At 38.0% G+C, this 25,587-nt stretch overlaps 1 pseudogene; it reads left to right on the top strand.

Annotated features, from left to right (window-relative positions):
- The first annotated feature begins 22,206 nt into the window (after positions 1-22,206).
- On the top strand, positions 22,207-24,365 carry LOC109057912 (annotated as a pseudogene).
- Positions 24,366-25,587: the final 1,222 nt, after the last annotated feature.

The raw sequence follows: 25,587 nt of genomic DNA, 5'->3' as shown, positions 1-25,587 counted from the left end.
ATGATTGAGCATTGAGCATTATTGAAAAACACCTGCTGTTAACAAACTGAATCACTGAAAGAAAAAGTAACAAGAACAGAAAAAGAGAGACGAGCAGAAATACAAGAACTACAACTGACTTCAGCCACAGCCTTAGATGAAATCAAAACAAGATAGAAGACATTAAATCTCTCAAGATCTCAGCAGAGGATAACCAATGCTTGGGGTGGCCCACATAAACGAGCAAAAATGCTTTACATGTCTTGAAATAACAATTTCTAAAAGTAAAACATTGACTGTCAGTCTTTATTCACCTGTTTCTCGTTGTTTCTCATTAAAATTCATTAAAGTAATTAGTGTTAATTACACTGCTAATGTCATTGAATAGCATATTGTAACGCACACAGTAAAACCCCCAGTGTTAAATTAACACTCAGAGTGTTAAAAAAGTAACACTGAAGCAGTGTAAAACTCTAAAATCAGATTCTTTTTTATTTTATTAACAAAATATTTTAGTTTATGTATATTTTTTCATTCCATCAGATAACATTTTAATCTGTCATATGGTCATGTTACAACGTGCCCCTCAGATGTTACAATGTATCCCATCTACGGTGCATGTTGCCACATTTCACTTCCACACAGCAAAATCCCCAGTGTTAATTTAACACTCTGAGTGTGGACTCATATAAACTCTGAAGCAGTGTTAAAAGTAACACTGAAGCAGTGTTGAATTAATGAGATAATTAGGTGATTAATTGAGTGATGATTGACCGTTATTGAAGACACCTGATAATAACAAGCACAATCACCAAATGAGAATGTGTCACCATTATAGTGGTCAGTGTTTGCTTTAGTTGTGACCCTGACCCTTAAGTTGATAACTTTATATTTTGTGTGGCTATGATAAATGAGTTATAACAGACAGACAAACCAGAGGACAGGTGATCATGTGGTATTGATTATGTTTTGAACTAATTGTCATGTAGTAACCTGAACACCTAAATTGGGTTTGCTTTATTGATTATGTAAATTAAGTGAAAAAAATACAAGATCTGGAATTTTTGGGGTAGTCAGACATCTGACAGACACAAAAAAAATCAATAAAATGCTCTTTAATTTAGACACACAGACATCAAGAATCAGCGTGAGCATCACAACAATGGTGACCATCAAAAAAGCATGTTGTAGCCAATAAAAACTCATCCATGAATCCCATCATGCATAGCGGCATGAATAAATTATGAACTGAATTGTCTTTGTAACTTCTTTTTATTCTTACTATATTCTTTTATTTTTGCTTTTTTTATGTGACACTTTAATAGCTTGTTTTGTGATGTTCAGAGTTGACCTGTTTATCTGAATATGCTGTTTGTCACCGTTATTGAGATTCATACGCTGATTCTTGATGTGTGTGTGCCTAACATAAAAACCCTCAAAATAAAAAATTCAGAACAGCTTGCAAAAGACCTGTACCAAATGTATAGAAATTACACTTTCACTGTGGAATCAAAGGTGTTATAATCAATAAAAGAAACATAACTCAAAGAAAAAACTCTAAATGAGTTCAGGTGTTCAGGTCAATATGATTTACATTAAAACAATCTTTTATTCTCAATTCCCTTCTGTCCTTGTTGTCTGTCTATTAAAACTCAATTACTATAAACCAACAATAATTAATATTATGAAATCAAGTGTCAAAACGATCCCACAACTAAATGCAAACACTGACAACTATAATGATGACAAACAAATTGTGATTTTTCTTCTCGTTTGGTGATTGTGCTTGTTATTATCATAATAATGGATCAATCATCACATTAAAACCTAATCTAATTAATTCAACCCTCTCAAGTGGTTTACTTTTGAACACTACTTCAGAGGAGGTATTATGATCGACCTTCGAGTGGTACAAAACGAGCCAATGTACACAAAATACCTTGGTCTGCGCGGGATTTGGCTGAATGCGCAAGCGCTGCCCCGCAGATGGGGTATTATAAGGAGCAACCGCAGAGCAACTCGCCATTGAGGAAGTTTGTGTTCTCGGCTTCGGAGTCGGAGAACGTAGACACATCGTTTAGGACTGTATCAGCCGGAGTGTCAAGCAAAGAGCTGGTGCTTGGTGTGACGGCTCGAATTCAGCTGTTCGTCTGGGGTTCCTGCGGACAGCTGCCGCGCGGGGGGGGGGGGACCAGCTAACGCGTTCCCCTGATGCGCGTTGCAACACCTATGAACCGAGCAAGATTTTCTTGCACCAAAAAAGAGATACGGGCCGATTTGCGTCTGTTTTTAAAGATGTCATTCCAGCTTCGCGCAATCTGCCCCATAGACGACGCAGAGGGAGCAAAGGTGATGTAGACGTCGAGGTATCAAAACTCTACGCGAAGACGCGGGCCGTGTTGGAGGCTTTCAGCACGCTGAGACTGGGCGTTCGGGAGAATGTTCATGTTCTCATTGCTGGGGATGGGACATGACCATCTCCAGCGTTGACGACTCGAGACTCGATTACCTTAAAAGGTATAAGAGTCCCCCTCTTGCGCACACCCGTTCTAGAGTCTCCTTCTCGTAAAGAGGGGTCGGCTACTTCGGCTGGTGGCCAGGGTGATCTGAGGGTTCCTGTGTGGGGCTTCCAGGACGAGCGCAACCGTCCTCGGACCACCAACCCCCTCACATACGCCGCAGGCCGAGTACTCCTGTTGAGTTTCCGGATGAGTTGCTGGACCCTCTCAAGGCTCCTGACATGCTACATTCGCGGGCTCGCCGAAGAGTGACGCCGTATGTCGATCGCCGCATCACAAGGCAGGCTGAGTCCCGGGAAATGAAGGTTTCACGGCTGCGTTGCCTCAGAGTCGGGATGCCTGACATAAGTGCCAGCACGCTCCCGAGTACGATCCCTGAGTGACGGCCGTGCCTTTTCCCCGGACAGCGAGCGGGAGGAGTTGGCTTGAGTGGAAATCCGGCCGCCCTGTCGACCGAGCGCGCGAGGCTGGATGGGAGTTGGCTTCCTTGGGGGCTGCTCATGCGTATCGTCCAGCACCCCCCCTCTGGTTCCTTGCTTCCCGAACAGTGCAACCAGGAAGTACCCAGTTCATGGACAGGCACCAGCTTTAACTTGCCCGCAAAACCGAACATCCATAGTTACTTGCAATCAGCCGGCACGGACCTCCGTGGCGGGGCGGCCCAAGGGGGTATGCTGGATTTCCCCGGTGGAGCGTTCTGTTGCGAGTGCAACTGGGTCCACAGAGCTCCTTCGCTGGCGTGGTGGTCACAAGCGGCTCTCCAAACGGCCTGTAAGTTCTCTTCCACTCTTGTGGCCAAGGAGGCTTACAGCTATCTGGGGGCCAGGCCGCTTCCTGTCCTTGCATGGCCATGGCATTACTTTCAGGTCTATCAGGCCAAGCTGCTGCTTTCCGGCAAGCTGCAACGAGTGGCATGTCTGACCCCAGGGGTTTTTGCAGGAGGCCGTCGCACTGCTAAACCCGAACTCTCGCCTCTTCTGGGCGACGAACGGTCACTCATGCGCGACTCCTTCAGTAGGTGATGTCCCACTTTGGGTGGTCCCATCATCGCCAAAAAACCTATGGCTGAAACTTGCAGACTATGATGTGTAGTCTGATCGGGCTCAGCTCCTCACCTCCTACTCCCCCGTTTTCCCCAGGTGGCCCGTCTTCGGGCGACGCGGGTAGGAAGCTTTGAACTAGCAGTTCTCTGCCGCCCAGAAGCAGTCCTGAGGCCATCAGACACATCCCTGCCCTGGCGGCCCACTGCGGCTTTCACCCCGGCCGACCGGCGCACGCACGCAGCAGCCTGCTAGTCACCGAGGCGCCCCACTGTGGCCCTCCCTCCCGCTCCCGCCGGGCCAAAGCAGGCAGCCCTTCACACCCGGCCACAGCGATGGTCGCAGAAGGGCAAGCGCAACCCCTCTCTCCTGCCACTAAAGGGGCTGCCAAACGCCAGGCCAAGCAGCATTCCTGAGGACGGGGCGAACCTGGAGTTGTGAGACGTCAGCGCGTTCAGGAGATGGTAGCAGGAACCCACTCCACCCCCAGTCGGGTCCAGCTGTATTCCTGGAACCTTCAGAGACGCTCAGGTTAGAACCTGTTTGCCTGTCCCAGAAACAATCCCACTGCCAGTTGGTATTTACTCCCTGACCGAGGACCGGGGCACCCTCGGCGACCGGACCCACGCTTCCTGGCAAACAGCTGGGTCCCTGGGGCGGCCTGCGCAAGTATGCGTTTCCCCCAAGTGAGCCTTCGTTGCAACAGGACGTTGTGCAAGATCAGGGAGGACGAGGAGCAGATCCTCATGGTTGACGCCCTTTTTGGCCCGGCCGGCCTGGTTCCCCTAACTTGTACTCCTGTGATCGCGCAGCCCCACTCCCTGGCCAATTCCTCTGAGGGAACGGACCTTCTTTCATCAGAGGCTTGGGGGCACCCTATGGCACCCAACGTCCCGATCAGTGGTAACTACAGTGCGGGGTTATGGACGGGGTCACGGAAGGTTTAGGTATCCTTGCCACCCACAGGTGGTAGCTACCATCAACTGCAGATAGAATCCATGTCCACCCATACACGCTCTATGCCGTTTGAAAGTGGAACCTATTCGTCACTTGGTGTGTGCTTTCACGACATTAGGACCCCTAGGAAATGTCCGATTGGGTCAGTGCTTTCCTTCTTTTCTTCAGGAGGGGGTTGGAACGGAAGGCTGTCTCCTCTACACCCTCAAGGTCTATGTGGCCCGCCATTTCACAGCTCACCTTGACCCTGTTGAAGGTAAGTCTCTTGGGAGGCACGATCTATCATCAGGTTCCTGAGAGGAGCAAGGAGGCTTAACCCGCCTCGCCCTCAGCAAGGTCCCCTCTTGGGACCCTCGCAGTGGTTCTATCAGCACTGCCAGAGAGGCTCCCTTCGAACCCTGCTCTCAGAAGAGCTAAAGTTTTTATCTTTGAAAACTGCGCTCTGACGACGTTCTTTGGCTTCGGTGAAGAGGGTCGGGGACTGGCAGGCATTTTTCAGTTGACGAAGCGCGTCAGTGCCTGGGAATTTGGGCCGGCTAACTCTCACGTCTATCTTGAGCCCCCGGCCTGGGTACGTGCCCAAAGTTCCCACCACTCCTTTTAGGGATCAGGTGGTGAATTTGCAAGCGCTGCCCCTGGAGGAGGCAGACCAAGCCTTGGCGCCTGCTCTGTCCAGTAACGTGCGCTCCACACCTACGTGGACAGAACGCTGTGCCTTAGGACCTCAGACAGCTCTTTGTCTGTTACGGAGGCCAGCAGGAAGGGAAAGGCTGTCCATCCAACGCCAGAGGTTATCCCACTGGGTAGTGGATGCCATTGTCCTGGCTTATCAGGCTCAAAGACCTGGCCATGCCCCCTAGGGGTGAGAGCTCAACTCAACTAGGAGCGTAGCTTCCTCCTGGGCGCTGGCGCATGGCGCCTCGCTAGCAGACATCTGTAGAGCTGCGGGCTGGGCGACACCTAACACATTTGCGAGATTTTATAATCTCCGTGTAGAGTCTGTGTCCTCCCGGGTACTCGCCCCTTCGGGCCAGTAAGGGACCTGCTCGTGTCAATCCGCTTGCTGTGCCATTCCACTCCACGGACTGGATGCGTGCGCTATTCCCCTCAGGTGAGTTCCTCAGTCAGAACCCTGGGTTCCTCCAGCACTGTTGATGTCCAAACACTTGCGTACATGCCCTTTTGGTCACCCTGTGTGGGACTAGGTGCCTCCATGTGTTGTGATTCCCCTTTCTGGGTAATCCCACGTGTGTATGTCCACAGTAAGTCTCTCTGCAGCATGTCTTTCCCTTGGCAAGCCGTTGTCACCGTTGTTGAGATTCATACACTGATTCTTGATGTCTGTGTGTGCCTAAAATAATAAATATTGAAAAAGAAATCAGAACAGTTTGCAAAGGACCTTTACAAAATGTATAACAGATACAGACTTTTTCACTGTGGCATCAAAAGTTGTTATATTCAATCAAGGAAATATAACTCAGAGAAAAGACTCTGAATGAGTTCAATGATTCAAGGCACATAATGATTACATTAAAACATAATCATCAAAACCTGATGCCTTTTACTCTCAGCTTATCTGTCTGTTATAACTCAGTTATATCAGCCAAACAAAATTTAATGTTAAAGAGTCAAATGTCAAGATCCCAACTAAAGCAAACACTGACCACTATAATGGTGACACACAAATTGTGTTTTTCTCGTTTAGTGATTCTGCTTGTTAACATCAGGTGTCTTCAATAATGGTCAATCATAACTCAATTAATCACCTAATTATCTCATTAACTTCTTTACTTAAATTACTTTTAACACTACTTCGGTGTTTATATGAGTCCACACTCAGAGTTTTAAATTAACACTGGGGATTTTGCTGTGTACATTTCCTGATTTTAATTAAACTTAATTTGTTCGTTGTATGATGCCGATCGCATATATGTGACTATTAGGAGTCAAAATTATAGCGTCACCAAGTGGCAGCAGGAAGTGTGTCATTTTCAAAATGCTTTGAATTCAGCATCTTATTTTTACTCAATTTGCTTCAAACTTCATCAGAATACTGACAAAACACGGCCCATGTAAAACTGTTGAGGGGATATTGATATCTAATATAGTGTTGCCATGGCAACATATCAAACTGGAATATTTTTCTGTATAATATATTCTGATTTTGAGGCAGATAACATGCTTAGAATTTCATGAAACTCAGAACACATATCAGTATTAATGATAGCTAGACACTGGCAAAAGGTCATAAAAGGGGCGTGGAGGAGGCACTCTATAGCGCCACCGTTTGTCAAAAGTGGGGGGCTTAGTTTTACACTACAGACACCAAACTCGGTACATATATTGTTCTTATTAAGACGGACAACTTTCTAATTTACAGTCATTAGCTACGACCAACAGGAAGTTGGCTATTTTGATTTGAATATGGATTTTTGGCTCTGTGTGAGTGTATGGGTGCTGAGACTTTCATTGTCTGAGAGAACATTGCGCCTCTACAGGAGCAATTCCTGGGACTGAGAGGGAGGAGTCTCCCTTAGTTTCACTTTTAAATCGGTTAAAAAATACAAATAAATAAATAAATTTGATTCACACTGACAAGCTAAACCAACATATCTTATTATTAGCGGATCAGGGCTCATTAATAATTGATGTCTGGCCAGAGAACAGAGAGATAGACGAGAGATAAATCACTGCTCCGAACATCGTCTCAACGAGCTCACAAAAAACAAGTTTATTCTTGTTTAAGACCTTTTAAAAATAAAATATTACAGCGATTGCACACAATCCGCCAATTAGAACACACCAAAAGCTAAATTCAGATGTTTGTGAGTGTTAAAATGAAATATTTGCTGCAGCCTGTCTGACAGCGCGAGACTTCCGAACACTTGAAGGGAAAAAAGTCTACATACAGAAACTACAGCCTTTTACACTAAAACACTGCGGCGAATCCACCCAAAACAATTAGAAGAACATATTATAGAGATGAAAATGAGTGCTTGTGAGATTTTCTTTGTCTAAGGGCTGAACATCACATCGATTGCTCTGCGCTCGAGAACACGGTGATGGTTTTTTCGGCAAGAACGGACAAATAAATACACGTTTCATTCACACTGACAAGCTGAACCAACATATGTTATTATTACCGGCTCAGATCTCATTATTAATTGATGTCTGGCCAGAGATCAGTGAGAAAGACCAGAGAGAAATCACAGCTGCATCAGCGCGTGCAGTCTCACCACGAGCTCACAGTTAAAGCATTTTTATAGTTTTAAGAGCTTTTTAAAATAAAATATTACCGCGAATGCACACAATCCACCCATTAGAACACAGCAAGAGCTAAATTCAGGTGTTTCTGAGCTGTTTAATTGTGAAAATGAAATAGTATTTGACAGCGCGAGACTGTCTAAGGGCAGAATAACATCTATCTCTCGAGCCCTAGAGGACGCTGATTCTGGCTTTTCGTCGCAAGAACGAACAAATCACGTACAAGATTATTTCAAAATACATAATACACTGTAAAACCCGACAAGTAACTTAACTCAAACCGTTTGAGTAAACAGATATCCTTAAAAACCTGACAAGTTAGGTTTAATCAAACCGTTTGAGGAAACCGATTGCCTTAAACCATTTAAGTTTTAAAACTAACACACTGTAAAACCCGACAAGTAACGTAACTCAAACCTTTTGTGTAAACAAATATCCTTAAAAACATGACAAGTTGGGTTTACGTCAAACCGTTTGAGGAAACCGATTGCCTTAAACCATTTAAGTTTTAAAACTTAACAGTTGTACTCTGAACTTAATTCAGTTGAGTTCACTGAAAGAAGATATACATTGCAATTAAGTAATTAAGTGATTAATTGAGTGATAATTGAGCATTAGTGATGAACACCTGCTGTTAACAAAACAGAATCACTGAAGAAAAGAGAGAAAGGAACTACAACTGACTTCAGACACAGCCTTAGATAAAATAAACTGAAATAAAATACATTAAATCTCTCAAGATCTGATTAAACAACCCCACAAACAGCATCACCAGCTCCACTTATTAATAACCAGGCTGACTTTATTTCTGTCAGACGTCTACAGAAGATCTGATTGAGAATTAACTAAGGTTTAGATGTTGATTTATGGTTTCATTTAAAGTAACCATGTTAGAGATCAGTGTTTGCTTTAGTTGAGCTCTTGACCCTTGATTTCTGTCTTAATTTTTTCTCTGGCTGTTGTAACCATTTGTTGTAACTCAAAAGCCCAGAGAAAATATCATCAGGTGTTATACACACACTCACACTCTTAGAAGCTGCTTTTATCCAAAGCAACTTACAGTGCGTTCAGGTTAGCATTTTTTTTTATCTAACCTGTACCTAGATGTTGGTTGTTATACTGTATATTGGGGATGGTAATCATTGATTATTGAACTGTATGGAGTCTAATCTCTCATGAAATAAGTGTTATGTAACTAGTTGGATTGATAACAGTAAAAGTGATTCTAAGAACCAGTGGTTCTGTGATAATCAGTTAATATAAAGAATTTTCCAAACAGTTTGTGTTTCTGTGGTGTCACTTAGTAAAAAAAAAAAAACAATAATCAGCATATGAACAGCTCACCAATGTGCTGTATAACACCCAATACCTGATCGTGTTTTCTCTGGGTTTTTTGAGTTATAACAAACATGTTTCAAAAACACACGGTTACAACATCCAAAAAAAAAAAAATAATCTAAGACAGATTTAAGGGTCAAGAGCCCAACTAAAGCAAACACTGATCTCTAACATGGTTACTTCAAATGAAACAATAAATCAACATCTAAACCTTAGTTAATTCTCAATCAAACATACCTTAAAAGACATAAAGAAATAAAGTCAGTCTGGTTATTAATAAGTGGAGCTGGTGATGCTGTTTGTGGGGTTGTTTAATCAGATCTTGAGAGATTTAATTATATTCACCTTAAAATGTTCTTCCTAACTTCAAGCTTTGTCATGTCATATATAACTGTGATGTTCTGCAAAACAACAAACTTTAAAACACTTTTTTTCTTACTGGTGAAAATCTGATGGTCAGATGTGACCCTGGAGCAGAAAAAGAAGTCAAGTCTCTGGGGTATATTTGTAGCAAAAGCCAAAAATACATTGTACGTGTCAGAATGATCCATTTTTCTTTTATGGCAAAATTATTAGGATATTAAGTAAAGATCATGTTCCATGAAGATATTTTGTAAATTTCCTACCATAAATATATCAAAACTTAATTTTTGATTAGTAATATGCATTGCTAATAACTTCATTTAGACAAATTTAAAGGTGATTTTCTCAGTGTTTTTTTTTTGTTTTTTTTTGCACCCTTAGATTTCAGATTTTCAAATAGTTGTATCTCAGCCAAATATCATCCAGCTTTCAGATGATGCATAAATCTCAATTTCAAAAAATTGACCCTTATGACTGGTTTTGTGGTCCAGGGTCACAAATCTGTTTTCTCTCAGGTACATCACAGTGTAAGTTTCATAGTGAACATCAGCGTAGTCCATATCAACAACAAAAATATATCTTGACTCCATATAGTGGTTATTTTGAGAAAATTCCAGGTATTTTGAGCAGTAGGATTTAGGGCTGTGCGATATGGGGAAAATACTGTATCTAATTGCGATTTTTTCAACAGATATTGCGATTGCGATTTGATTTGCGATAAAGTGCAGCACAGTATGATTATCATTACCCTGCTGAAAACAAAGCAGAAATTCTTACAGTTTCCATTAAACATGACAACATTCTTTTTTTGATTTTGGCATTATTCCAATATGAATTACTGTTGTTCTATTGGTTGCCATCTGCCATATTACATCCCACCAATAGAATCCATCAAATAGACACCATTATAGTCTACATTAAAACCAATACAATTCTCATTATAACCCTGAAATCCATTAAATTTTCAATTGTGTTTTGGGAGGAGTTCTATATATATATATATATATATATATATATATATATATATATATATATATATATATATATATTAATGCTTTGTACTTTGTGTCCTTTTTGTACTACATCCAAATAAACACGTAGATATATTCTTCTGCTTCATTATTGTGATCTGGGACAAACACCAACCCAACACATGCTCTTGTAATATCCCTCAGTCTCTTTGGATAAAAGCTTCAGCTAAATGAACAAATGTAAATGTAACTGTCTCATTCAGCTTTAGCCTTGTTTTGCTCGTTGATTTAATTATTTTGAATTCAGACATCTTGCATGGTCAAGTACTGTAGTTTGCATCCCACAACACAATATCTTACTGGCCAACAGATGAAAATATTCTTCCCAGTGACGCCCTCTCCATTTCCTTCTATAGTACAAAATAATATAATCTTTCTTCTGGTTACATTTAAATCTTTGAATTCTGCACATAAAGTGCACTTGTTCATTAAGCAGACACAATTAACAGAAAATAACAGACAGCACTAGGCCATTCACTGCAATACAAATATATAAAAACAATTATAATATAAATAATCAAATAAATAAATAATATAAACAGCAAAAATTAAATAAAATGACACATGACTTGGATAAAACTATTACATTGAAAAAAATATCTGCAGAGAGATACACTTAACTAGTATTACACATTCAAACCTTAAAAATGTCTTTTAAAAGGTGACAAACATTAACCTTGTGTGGTTGTTTCTGTTAAAGTCCTGTTAAACAGTTCTAGAAACATGTTGACCACTGGAGAGAAAATAAAATAAAACAGTTGAGCATGAAATGAGAAGCAGAGAAGAAAGAAAAAGCAGAACACAATCACACGGTCACAAAAATAAATGTGTCAGTTTCTATTCCTCCTTCTGTCAGTCTTATATGTATCTGTCATCAAGAATATTTTAGCATGTTTCTGCATGCTTGACTGTTGACCCAGCTAGAATTTTTTTGTTCTAAAAATGTTCTAAGAACATTACCATGCATTGTTCTAGCAATGTTTTTAGCGGGTAGTTTTTATTTTTGTTCCCAGAACGTTCTCTGAAAAGATAGGATAACGTTCTCTAAAAACATTCTAAAAATGTTTATTAATAACATTATTAGAACATTATCCTCTAACATTCTAATAAAGATTTAAGCAGAGGTTTAGATGTTGATGTTGAAGTCTGTTTAAAGTAATAATTTGGTTTGATGTCACCATAATGGTGGTCAGTGTTGGCTTTAGTTGTGCAATTTGACACTTGACTTGTCAGTGTTGTTCTTTAGCTGCTTTAATCTTTATTATGCAATAAGAGCTTTTTTACATTTATGACAGAAATAAAGTCAGTCTTGTTTATAATAAGTGAAGTTGGTAAAACTGTTTTTGGAGTTATTTATGCTGGAGTTTGACATCAAACAAAGGTTGGGTTTTCACTTTCAACCAACATTTGACTTCTGAGCAATGTAAGTCCACACCTAGTGTAATGAGAAGTTTTATTAGAATGTTAGAGGATAATGTTCTAACAATGTTATCAATAGACATGTTTAGAATGTTTTTAGAGAATGTTATCCTACCTTTTAGCAGAACATTCTAGGAACTAAAATAAAACTTGCTGATTTTAATGGCATTTAACATAATAATATTGTTATGTAATAACACATGTTGGTATAACTGATTCTGTATGTCAGTAAATACAGTCAAATGCTGAGCAATCATTTATAAAAAGATTTCATACTAGGAAGTGCTGACAAACAGCCTACTGCAAAAACCACAGCAGTTTTTGGTTGAAGTCACAGTCCATCATCTATACTTCCTATCAGTCTAACAGCGTGTTTTCAGATATTTGCAGTGTTATTAGATTACAATGGTTGAAAAACAGTCAAGGATTATGGTTTCTGCTTTTCTTGTGTTTTGTTTGTGCTTGAGGCATCTGGTTGGTAACTTATGAATGTGTTTTCGTGAAGTTTTAATAGAGTAATACGGTTCTATTAAAAATCTTAAAAATCAACCATTGTTTCACTGTTATTCCCAATTATGAATTAAATACACCATAATCTGCTTTTATTTTCTTACCCTTATGTTGTACTTGTGGTCCACTATTTAAACTTACATTATTTAACTTATGTGTGACTTTCTTATAAACTAGTACTTAAAAAAGTTTAGTAGATATTGAGCTTGTTAATCTAATCATGTAAATTACACAAGTTACAATATATATAAATAAATAAATAGCTGAGAAAAAAAAATATAAAAATAAAAAACCAAGACATGCATTCATTTGATGCATTTAAGTTCTCTATTGTCTAACTATTGTCTTAATAATTGTACTAAGTAACACTACTTTGTTTTGTCAGTATTAATTTGTTTACTAAATGTAAAGTGCCTCAATTGTTTTAAGCAGCACATACTTCACTGTAAAACCCGACAAGTAACTTAACTTAAACCGTTTGAGTAAACAGATATCCTTAAAAACCTGACAAGTTAGGTTTACTCAAACCGTTTGAGGAAACCGATTGATTAAACCATTTAAGTTTTAAAACTAACACACTGTAAAACCCGACAAGTAACGTAACTCAAACCTTTTGTGTAAACAAATATCCTTAAAAACATGACAAGTTGCGTTTACTCAAACCGTTTGAGGAAACCGATTGCATTAAACCATTTAAGTTTTAAAACTTAATAGTTGTGAGTACTCTGAACTTAATTCAGTTGAGTTCACTGAAAGAAGATATACGTTGCAATTAAATAATTAAGTGATTGAGTGATAATTGAGCATTAGTGATGAACAGCTGCTGTTAACAAACAGAATTACTGAAGAAAAGAGAGAAAGGAACTACAACTGACTTCAGACAGCCTCACTAAAACCTGACAAGTTGTGTTAACTCAAACCGTTTGAGGAAACCGATATCAACAAACCATTTAAGTTTTAAAACTAACAGTTATGAGTACTCTGAACTTAATTCAGTTGAGTTCACTGAAAGAAGATATACATTGCAATTAAATAATTAAGTGATTAATTGAGTGATAATTGTGAATTAGTGATGAACAGCTGATGTTAACAAACAGAATTACTGAAGAAAAGACAAACACAAGAACTACAACTGACTTCAGACACAGCCTTAGATAAAAATAAACTGAAATAAAATACATTAAATCTCTCAAGATCTGATTAAACAACCCCACAAACAGCATCACCAGCTCCACTTATTAATAACCAGACTGACTTTATTTCTGTCAGACGTCTACAGAAGATCTTATTGAGAATTAACTAAGGTTTAGATGTTGATTTATGTTTTCATTTGAAGTAACCATGTTAGAGATCAGTGTTTGCTTTAGTTGGGCTCTTGACCCTTGATTTCTGTCTTAGTTTTTTCTTTGGCTGTTGTAACCATTTGTTGTAACTCAAAAGCCCAGAGAAAATATCACCAGGTGTTATACAAACACTCACACTCTTAGAAGCTGCTTTTATCCAAAGCAACTTACAGTGCATTCAGGTTAGCATTTTTTTTTTATCTAACCTCTACCTAGATGTTGGTTGTTATACTGTATATTGGTGATGATGATTATTGAACTGTATGGAGTCTAATCTCTGATGAAATAGGTGTTGTGTAATTAGTTGGATTGATTACAGTTAAAGGAGAAGTTCACTTTTAAAAAAACTTTTGCTGATAATTTACTCACCCCCATGCATTCCAAGATGTCCATGTCTTTCTTTCTTCAGTCGAAAAGAAATTAAGGTTTTTGATGAAAACATTCCAGGATTTTCCCCCATGTAATGGACTCTAATGGGACCCAAACGGTTCAAGGTCCAAATGACAGTTTCACTGCAGCTTCAAATGGCTTTAAACGATACCAGACAATGAATAAAGGGTCTTATCTAGCGAAACGATCGGTCATTTCCAAAATAATTAAAAAAGTTTAAGTTTTATAAGCACAAACGCTGGCCTTGCTCTGTACTGTGATGCGCGTTGAAGACGTCACGCAATACGCAATTACGTTGAAAAAGGTCAAGCTTGACGTAGGCGGAAGTACCGTGTCAGTGTTTACAAATGTGCCCAAAGGAGTACCATATACACCTATTCATATGTCTTTGTGTCAGTTTATCGTTTAAAATGCCCGTTTCGTGTGCGTATCCTGGGTGTGTTTTAATATTAAAAGGCCTAAAAGAACATTTTCGTCAGGACAGACATTTTTGACTTTTCATAGATTTCCTACACACAATCCTGAGCTATTGAAACAGTGGTTGCTCGCGCTGCACTTGGATATCAACACACCCGAACATGCTCTAATATGTAAGAGAGTGTGCAGTGATCATTTTTTCGAGGATGATTTCAAACCCTCCCAGCAAGGACATCGCCGTTATCTGAAAGCGTCGGCTGTGCCCAATACGTTTTTTACAACAAACAGAGGTATGTATGTTTTTTTTTTTTTTTTTTACTATATTAGATGCATTGACGTTTTTTTCTCGTCAATGTGTTTCATAACGTGTGAATGTTTATCACTAATATCTTCCTATTACTGTAGACGTGCTAAAAAATTTTTTTTTACTCCTAAGTATCCGTCTCGTGGAAATTTAGAGTCTCCAGCAACAGACAGTAACGCTGAGCTGGAGGTCCATGAAGCAGTAGAGTTTTTGGCTAATGTTCCACAGTCAACACCAGTAAAGCAACAGGACTCTGATCCAGGAACTACCACGAGACAGTTTGCAGATGCTCCATCTAAACTTCGTTTTACTGCTCACAAGTCCTGAAAGTGTTAGAAACAGGAAACACCCTCATCATCTGGAATATATTTTGCCCAACCTGCAATACACTCCAACCAGACTGTAAGTACCATAATTTGTTACCAGTTTTACAAAGTGAAATTATGGTAAATTATGCTTTTGTGTTAGTCATTGGGAAAAATATAATTTAGTATATATTACATAAAATGTAGTATTTAATATTTTGATGATGTTGTATCATTAAAAATGCACAGATATACTGTAAAAAATGTATTAAACCATACTATTTACATTACAAATTTATATTCAGTTTTATTATAAACCAAATTTAATCCATTTTTAATTTCACAGCCCCCTGTGTATAATCAACCAGAACAGATGGAAGAGCAATTAGAAGAAAGTGTTGGCGCTTGATGTTAGCCTGCTTTCCATAGAACCTCAATCGGACAAGAAAGATCTTAGTTTTCCAGCCACTGAGTTCAACATCAACGTCTACCACAAACTCAGAAGAAGAGGAATGTGAAATGCATTGGAAACAGAAAAAATGGATTGTCAACGAGCCCAATGTCATGGAGCTGTTCAAAATATGTCAAGAATGTGGATCAGTAATAACAAAGACCGCAAAAGCAACAGTAGGAAGTGTTCTCCGTGTTCACTGGGAATAAAAAAAAAAAACACAAAGGAAAGTGGAGTTCATGCAGTGATGTTAGGGGAATGCCAGCTAATAATCTTCTTGTTTCTGCATGCACACTATTCACTTGAGCAACATATACAGACATCGCTGATTGGGCCACTTTGCACAACCTTCAAATACCCCATAAAACCACTTACTTTGACATTCAGTCTTCTACCTTATTCCAGTCATTGATGAAGAATATAAAGAACAACAGAAAGCAGCAATGAATGACTTACATTTACAAACTGAACTCTGTAATCCAGTTCATTTGTCCGGAGATGGGAGGTCAGACAGGCAAGTAAATGTAGTAATTTTATTTTTTTGACAATTTTAAAATTTTTTAACAAGTTTTGTACTTGTGGTTCTTTTAGCCCTGGATTTTCGGCCAAATACAACACGTACAGTTTAATGGATGACACAACAGACAAGATTGTTCACTTTGAATTGGTGCAGGTCAGTTTACATGACATAATTCTACATCCTGTATGTTATTAATTTTAAACTAACTTTAGTGGTGTTTCAGTATTTTAAAGTCAAGTACAGTAACATTACTGGCAGTTTTTACAATGTTATGATCAATATAAAATGGTATTAAAAGTAAAAAAATAATATTTTGTTTGTTTTGAACATCAATGAAAATACACACACTCCTTGTTTATCTATCATGATATTGCATTTCAGGTTACAGAAGCATCCAGTTCTGTGGCCATGGAGCCAGTAGGATTCAAGAGGGCTTGTGAACACAATACAAGAACAAGGAATCAAAATCGACGTGCTGACCACAGACAGATCGCCATCTATTAGAAAGATTATGCGTGTAGAATATCCCAACATTCACCACGAATTTGATATTTGGCATGTAGTCAAAGGTAACTGTCTCACAAGAGACTGAGAAAGAGATATTAATTATGAATTATCCAAAAGGCAACATAGTCTAAAACTTATTTATTCCTATGTAGGAATATACAATGTGTTGTTTTCATGCATTTAAAAAATTGCTACAATAAACCGTGAGTACTAGATTAACCTTGTTATGCACTATATTGTCAATCCTTTTTAATTATTTTATAATTAAAATTAATTTTTTAAGGACTTTCCAAAAAGTTGTGCTCCATGTCAAGATACAAGGACAATCGAGAGCTGCAGCCATGGACACGAAGTATTTGCAACCATTTATGGTATTGCTCTGCAACTTGTGGAGGCGACCCTGACGTAAGTTCTGTAATGTTTTAATGTTAAGTTTAATTTCTTTATACACATGCACAAATTTTTACTTTGTTCTTTAAAGAAAGTTTTTTTTTTTTTTTTTTTTTTTTTTTAATGTAGTTTTTTAAATATTGGGGTTGCTGGACCATAAACATCTATTTTTCTATGTTTATAATTTATACATTTGTATAATAATTACTTTGAGTATTCATGTATTTATACAGGAACTGATCGAAAATTGGAAGTCCATACTTTATCACATTACAGGTGTGCACAGTTGGTTTAAAGAAGGAAAGCAGAAAAAATGTGTACACAATGATCTCAGTCCAGAACAGCAACGCAGAAAAAAATGGCTTGGAAAAGACTCACGTGCCTTCCACACACTGCAGAGTCTTGTCCTGGACAAAGGACTTGAAAAGGATTTGAGGCAAATGGCTCTTTTCAAACACACTGGTAAGTTATTTATATACACATAGTAATGTACATACACATGTACATGTAGGTACACCGTATACATTTTTTTCTTTTATCTTTAGGACAACTGGAGGTGTTTCATTCTGTCCTACTGAAATACTGCCCAAAGAACCTGCATTTTCATTATACGTCCATGGTTGCACGAACACAACTCACTATCCTTGACCATAATGAAAATGTAGGTCGTCAGCAAGCAACAACCACTACTGGTAAGTTGAAAACAACATATTGTGTGTAACTACTAAAGATTTTTCAATATGGTGTGTGATGACAATAGATCTAAGTTAATCAAGTTGAGAATCAAATGTGAACATTCTATTATAGTAATGTAATCAATACAAATCGTGTAATTTATTATGTTCATCAATTTTCTTTTATTATAGGTGCATCTCGGTACAAAGTGGTTTTCCCCCCCAAACATACCAAAGAATGGGTAGCCAAAACGATTTTTTACACAAACCACTCAAAAATTCAGAGAGTCTCTGGTTGAGAAAGTTGTACAGCGGCGGCTGGACACCAGCGTTGTTTACAAGGAAAGTTCTTGTCGTTTGACTCATCATCACCCATTGCCACAGAACATAGCCCTAACACCAAGGCCTGACAAGCAAGAAGTAATTGCAAAGCGTTTATCACGATTTGGACACTAATTTGCTTTAAAAATGTTGAAGTCTGTTATATACATTTTTATTTTTTTTTAGTTTTTCTGATTTTTTTCTTATTGGGGCAAAAACGGAAAACACTGTTGGTGAAACAAACAAAATATTTATGGTGTTAGTGTGAAATATATGGTCCTTACTGATTGGTACCCCACATCAGTTGGAATTAAACATCAACGAATCTATTTCTCAAATTTGTTTTATTCTTCCAAAATAAACATTTGTGTGAGACATCAATAAGTATGTAGTGTTGATGTATATACAACAACAAATAACATTGACTATGAAAAATAAATAAATAAAGCAATTACAGTAACAAACAAGCCACAACAAATTATAATGTATATAAAAAATGTAACCTTGTAATTCAAATTGTATTTCAAATTATTATTCCTACAAAAGACCAAAAGCCTCTTCTGCTTCTCTGAAGCCTACATACTGTCCTGATGGAGAAGGGTATGACAATCTGATGGCACTGACAACACAGGATGGAAGAACCCTCCTGTTGCGTCTTCCCAATCTCTCCCCTTTTCAGCATCCATTCCAGAACTATCCGGTATGCCCCCAGCCTATATTGACTGTAAAATAAAAGAAATGTGTGCAGTCAATCTCTTTTAAATATTTAACGTTAAAATATGAAAAATAATAACATATGTATATGTAATAATCATACTACACGCGATACTTACTCAACTGTTAGGGTGCCACCAGGTCCTTGGGGCCTCGGACGGCGTCTCCAGTAAATTTTGGGCAAACTAAAAAACACCTCTAACACGCTGTTGCTCAGTAACGGTGGAAATCCATTTTGTTGGGTAATGCAGCGAGATGTAAACAGGGTCTCACCAGCTGACTCAATGATTGATTCTAATGGCGGGATTGAAATGGTCCAGTCGTGGCAGCATTGAGATTCTTCCTCTGTTGGCAATGGTTGGCATTTGCCACATGTGCACCACCACGTCTCGTTAGATCTTCGTCTGCCCGATGCTTGAGAGGTGTGTGTCACCGCAGCATTCTCGTCCATCTGCCTAATTTCTTCCTCTGTGTATTCCGGTTCAAAAAGGTAGGGCAGGGCGAAAAACTCCATCTCATCTTCTCTTCTAAGTTCAAAATCGTCAGACATCGTTGTTTTACCTTTTAACTTCCTTTTTTTTGTAAACGGCGTTTAATTTTCTTTGCACGTTCAACTTGTAAACACTGACACGGTACTTCCGCCTACGTCAAGCTTGACCTTTTCAACGTAATTGCGTATTACGTGACGTCTTCAACGCGCATCACAGTACAGAGCAAGGCCAGCGTTTGTGCTTATAAAACTTAAACTTTTTTATTTATTTTGGAAATGACCGATCGTTTTCACTAGATAAGACCCTTATTCATCGTCTGGTATCGTTTAAAGCCATTTGAAGCTGCACTGAAACTGTCATTTGGACCTTGAACCGTTTGGGTCCCATTAGAGTCCATTACATGGGGGAAAATCCTGGAATGTTTTCATCAAAAACCTTAATTTCTTTTCGACTGAAGAAAGAAAGACATGGACATCTTGGAATGCATGGGGGTGAGTAAATTATCAGCAAAAGTTTTTTTAAAAGTGAACTTCTCCTTTAAAGTGATTCTAAGAGGTAGTGGTTCTGTGATAATCAGTTAATATAAAAAACTTTCCAAACAGTTTGGTTTTCTGTGGTATCACTTAGTCACACAGACATCAATAATCAGCATATGAACCTCAACAATGGTCACCATAAAAAAAAAAAAAAAAAAAAAAAACAATGCAGCAGAGCATGCTGGGAGCCATGGATGAGTTTTGTACTACAATAGTACCCAGCATGCATTGCAGCATGTTTTTTTTTTTCGTAACCATTGTTGAGGTTCATATTCTGATTATTGATGTCTGTGTGTGACTAGTTAACACCATAGAAAACCAAACTGTTTTGAAAGTTCTTTATATTAATTGATTATGAAAGAACCACTGAGTTTTTGAATGGCTTTCATTGTAATCAACTGAACTAACCATAGAACACCTATTTAGTAAGATTTTGAACTCTAAACAGCTCCATAATTGATGATTATCATCACCAATATGCTGTATAACAACCAATACCTGATCATATTTTCTCTGGGTTTTTTGAGTAATAACAAACATGTTTCAAAAACACATTGTTACAACATCCAAAAAATAATAATCTAAGACAGAAATCAAGGGTCAAGAGCCCAAATTAAGCAAACACTGATCTCTAACATGGTTACTTCAAATGAAACAATAAATCAACATCTAAACCTTAGTTAATTCTCAATAAGATCTTCTGTAGACGTCTGACAGAAAAAAGTCAGTCTGGTTATTAATAAGTGGAGCTGGTGATGCTGTTTGTTAACAGCAGCTGTTCATCACTAAAGCTCAATCAGCACTTAATTAATCACTTGATTACATAATTGCAAAGTTTTAAAACTTACATGTGTTTACTCAAACGGTTTGAGTTACTGTGACTTGTCAGGTTTTACAGTGTTACATATTCAATCACACTTATGAAGCAGTGGATACCATGATCGATGGTTCTGCTCTAAGCATATAAGTGACAAGTGTGTGAAAGGTCTTCCAGTGCCAGGTAGATGTAAAGCAGATAATGAATATACTTAAGATTCACAAATACCAAAACAACACAAAAACACATTACAGTAAACTGATGCCCATTCTATTTCTGATGAACTAAAGCGCTCTGACAAAAATAACCATCACAAATCCATTACAGTAAACATATCCCAATAACAAAACCGATCAAACAAAAATAACCAACAAAAATAACCACAAGAACAAGATTCAGAAATATTGAGCAACATAAATGTTTACAACATCGGCAATAATCATCAGCCAAGTATGGTGACCCATACTCAGAATTCAGTGAAGTGACGTGACATTCAGCCAAGTATGTTGACCCATACTCAGAATTCGTGCTCTGCATTTAACCCATCCGAAGTGCACACACACAGAGCAGTGAACACACACAAACTGTGAACTGTTAGGGAAAATAAAATATAATCATTTCTGTGTGCAGTATGTGTACAATATAATCAAATGTTTTCTATTCGCAAAAGAGACGCTTTAAGGCCGACAGCCCTCACTTACAGTAATTCACAATAGCTGTTTTGTTCTAATCATGAGTGAATTGAAAGATCACGACAAGTGAGAGAATGATAAAAACCTTGCTTAGCAAGCCATGGCAAAATGAGTCATTTGTCTTAGTACAAATGTCATGTGTTTCACTAACAGCATTATATTTACTCATGTTGTCTGTACTATTTGCCAAGTTAGCAGAATTGAGAGAAAGATTAGAGTAAAATGACGAATGTTTATCCTCTTGTGGTTTCCCTCACCTTCTTTGAGAGTGACAGACAGCCCCAATAGGACACTCTACTCAGAAGACCAATAGAGTCAATCACTGATTCTACGAATTAGGAAACATTAAACATAAAATGGCCACGATTCTGCGAAAAGAGATTATTTCTGGACACGAATGTACGTGCAGAGGGGTGGGGATGCCATATAGAGGATGGAATATAATGTTGTGAAATGATGCTGAACTTAACTCTCTGCTGTGGTGACACAAGGAGAGTTCCATGCGCATGTTATAATAAACATAGACCAAAGAGACATCTCTCTGACTCTTGTGCATTCCTCATCTGAGTGACTCTGAAATAACTTTTTCCACAACAGAACACACACCCGGAGCAGTGGGCAGCCATGGAGAGAGAACTGTACATGCACTCCCCCCACCCACAATTCCTTCCTCAACGACACCCAAACCATCAAACCGAAGGTGGAGAGAGAACTGTACATGCACTCCCCCCACCCACAATTCCTAAAACCCATATACTCAAACTCACAACCCTTGGATTGCAAGTCCGACTCTCTAACCATTAGGCCACGACTTCCCATAGAAAAGGACTGCAGGCTCTACAATGCCGAAACCCGGTAAAACTAAAATATTAGAAATGATTTCTGAAGATCATGTGACACCGAAGACTGGAGTCATGATGCTGAAAATACAGCTGCACATCACGTCAAGCTTCAGCCATTACATCCAGAGATTGAGATCTGGACGTCATTTGGTTCTGCAGCAACACTTGATTATTTCACTCCTCCCCTTCTCTAAAACTCATCTCAAAAGAGGTGCAGCTTAAACAAGCCTGTATATTCACACTGCCTGCACAGTTTTACTAAGCAGCACTGTCTTCTTCAGCTCTTTCTAGCTTTATTATGAAACATTCAACGTTTATGACATTTATGTTGTTGAAGCCTAGTGTTGTGTGTGCGTGTGTTTAAATTGCACCCATCACAAAATTAGGAACTCTTCTCTATTAATTCATAGCGGAATAGCAAAGAAAATATTTGACATGTTAATATTCTTCTGTTTGAGCTTATGGAGTGGTAAGTGTTTTCAATTCTGTGTATTTCATTTGTCCATATGCACAAACATTATCTTACTTCCTTCTTTCTTTTTTATGTTTTGTAAGACTAATATACTCAGCTATTTGTTCTTTGTCCTATTTTGTAATTTTTATTTTCCAGTGACATCAAACAGTACTTTATTCCACATTACTGACTTATACATTGAAATTAATGATTACTTTTTTTGCAATGACAATTTTTAAAACAGTAAAAAAAAATCCAAATCTTCATATTCTGAGTAAGTGTTGTGTTTGTTGATCAGGTGTGTTTGGTGATGTTGCAGTGAAGTCCGTGTCAGTGATGGAGGGAGAATCAGTCACTCTTAACATTGATGTTAATACAGTTGAGACAGATGATCAGATACAGCAATGTATTAACATCAATGTTATCATAGCTCTAATGTACAGACAGAGCGGAGAGAAAACAGTTTATAATGATACTCTTGATGGGAGATTCAGAGGCAGACTGAAGCTGGATCAGACTGGATCTCTGACCATCACAGACACCAGAACCACAGACTCTGGACTTTATACAGTGAAGATCACCAACAACATACTCTACACATTCAGTCTTACCGTCTATGGTGAGTAGAACACTTACACTGTTTTATAAAGGCCTACATCTTTGGACAAAAGACTGTCATAATTATTGAGAATATGATGGACAACTGTGATGACAGATTAATTTGTGCTTTGTAATCAACATCTTATACCCTTTGTTTCTCTTCAACTTTAGTTCAGTTTTAAATGTCAATGAACTGACAAATATCACAGCACTTTATACTGAATTAGATTTATTCTCTTTTTCAAGCTCGTCTGTCTGTTCCTGTCATCAGCATCTCTTCACAAAATGTATCATCCTCACAGCAGAATTGTTCATTGTTGTGTTCAGTGGTGAATGTGAGTGCTGTGAGTGTCTCCTGGTTCAGAGGACACAGTTTATTGTCCAGCATCAGTGTGTCTGATCAGGGCATCAGTCTCTCTCTACCTCTGGAGGTGGAATATCAGGATAAAAACTCCTACAGCTGTGTGCTCAACAATTCATTCACTAACCAGACCGCACATCTGGACATCAGAGGACTCTGTCACACATGTCCAGGTACTTCATATATATTTATATGTGTCTGTGTGTGATTGAATCATTTTTACTATTTTATTTTCTTCTCTCACAAGACCATATCTGCTCTTGTGGTTTTTACTGAAGCTGTGATCCGATTGGTTCTCTCTGCTCTGGTGGGTGTGGCTGCTGTGGCTGTTCTTGTTTATGACATCAGATCCAGAAGTCTTCAACAGAAGAGAGAACAGACGTCACCATCAAGCTCTGATTAATCAGATACTCAGCAAAATGGGAATGTTGCTGAACAACTGTAGACATTTTACTAGAAAAAATGTAAGCCATAATTAATGTTCAGTTTATTTAATGTGTGCTTTTTAGTAGGTGAATTTATGACATGTATTTGTCTTGTAGGTTTTCATTTATCTTTTTATGCTTTGTTTCTCAGTCTTTAATCTGCTATGTAGTGATTTTTTTTATTTATTGTGTGTGTGTGTTAACAGACAGACTTTAATAAGTGGGAATCCTTTCTTTTGAGTAGACAGGCTATTACTTATTTTTATTAGTATATGTAGTTTTAAGTTAGTATAGACATTTGTAATAGCTATATTGGGTCAAGCTCATTTTAAAGATGTTTGTGCCTCCTTATAAAATAAAACAATAAATTAATCAACAGTATTTCAGGAGTAGGCATGTGTCTGAAATTTAGCAATAATGAACATTGATATGAACATGGTGGTATAATGGAAGAACTGATGCTAGGAGAGACATAAACAGCATTGTGTATATATATATATATATATATATATATATATATATATATATATATATATTTTTTTTTTTTCCCTCAAAAAAAAAAAAAAAAAAAAAAACAGTTAAGCACAACCCTGGCCCCAGTGTATTTTTTATGGGATTTCAGTAGTATAATTCATGTATAAAAAACCTGAATGAAACTTGCCTTTGAAAAGTGTGGCATGGTTAAAACAAAACTTTTACTCATGTTTCATGTATCGTGCTTCTGTTAGCATTTCATTGACTCCCATTAATTTTGGCGTCACTTTGACAGCGAATAACTTTACATCTGAGGCGTTTAAAGACTCCATTTGTCCAATCATTATTTCTAGTAAGTCAATTCTCAAATAACTGCTATGATGGCTTTTGTTCTACCCGCTTAAATGTTAGAAATACTTGCGCTGTCCAATCTATTAATACTGTGTTTGTTCCCCGAATACTGAGGTCAAAATATAAATTTAATGTAGGATCTAGAAAAAATCTTATCGTGATTAAACCAGAAAAACATAAAATAAATGAACAAAAACAATTTTTAAAGTTTGGGCTCATAAACATTAGATCACTCACACCCAAAGCAGTTATTGTAAATGAAATGATCACAGATAATAGTTTTAATGTACTTTGCTTGACAAAAAAATGACTAAAACAAAAAAATCAAATTTATCTAAATCACTCTACACTGTGTACAGACCACCAGGGCTGTATACAGAATAAAGAAATCTATTGTATCTCTTGCTCTGGCTACATAAAACACACAACCATTTCTGTATACAAAATTGGAAAAATAATTTGGAGATTTCCTCTCAGACCATTTGGTTGCAGTTGATAAAGCGCTAATTGTCAGAGATTTTAACATTCACGTTGATAATACAAATGATGCATTAGGACTTGCATTTACTGACCTAATAAACTCTTTTGGAGTCAAGCAAAATGTCACCTGGCCCACTCATCATTTTAATCATACGCTAGATTTAATTATATCGCATGGAATCGATCTTACTGACATAGATATCGTACCTCAAAGTGATGATGTTACTGACCATTTCCACGTATCATACATGGTGCGTATTACTGATATTAACTATATGGCTTCGCGTTATCGTCCGGGCAGAACTATT

This window comes from Cyprinus carpio, unplaced genomic scaffold, assembly GCF_018340385.1.
Source record: "Cyprinus carpio isolate SPL01 unplaced genomic scaffold, ASM1834038v1 S000000001, whole genome shotgun sequence".
NCBI lineage: Eukaryota > Metazoa > Chordata > Actinopteri > Cypriniformes > Cyprinidae > Cyprinus > Cyprinus carpio.
This window is presented reverse-complemented; position numbering and strand designations above follow the sequence as displayed.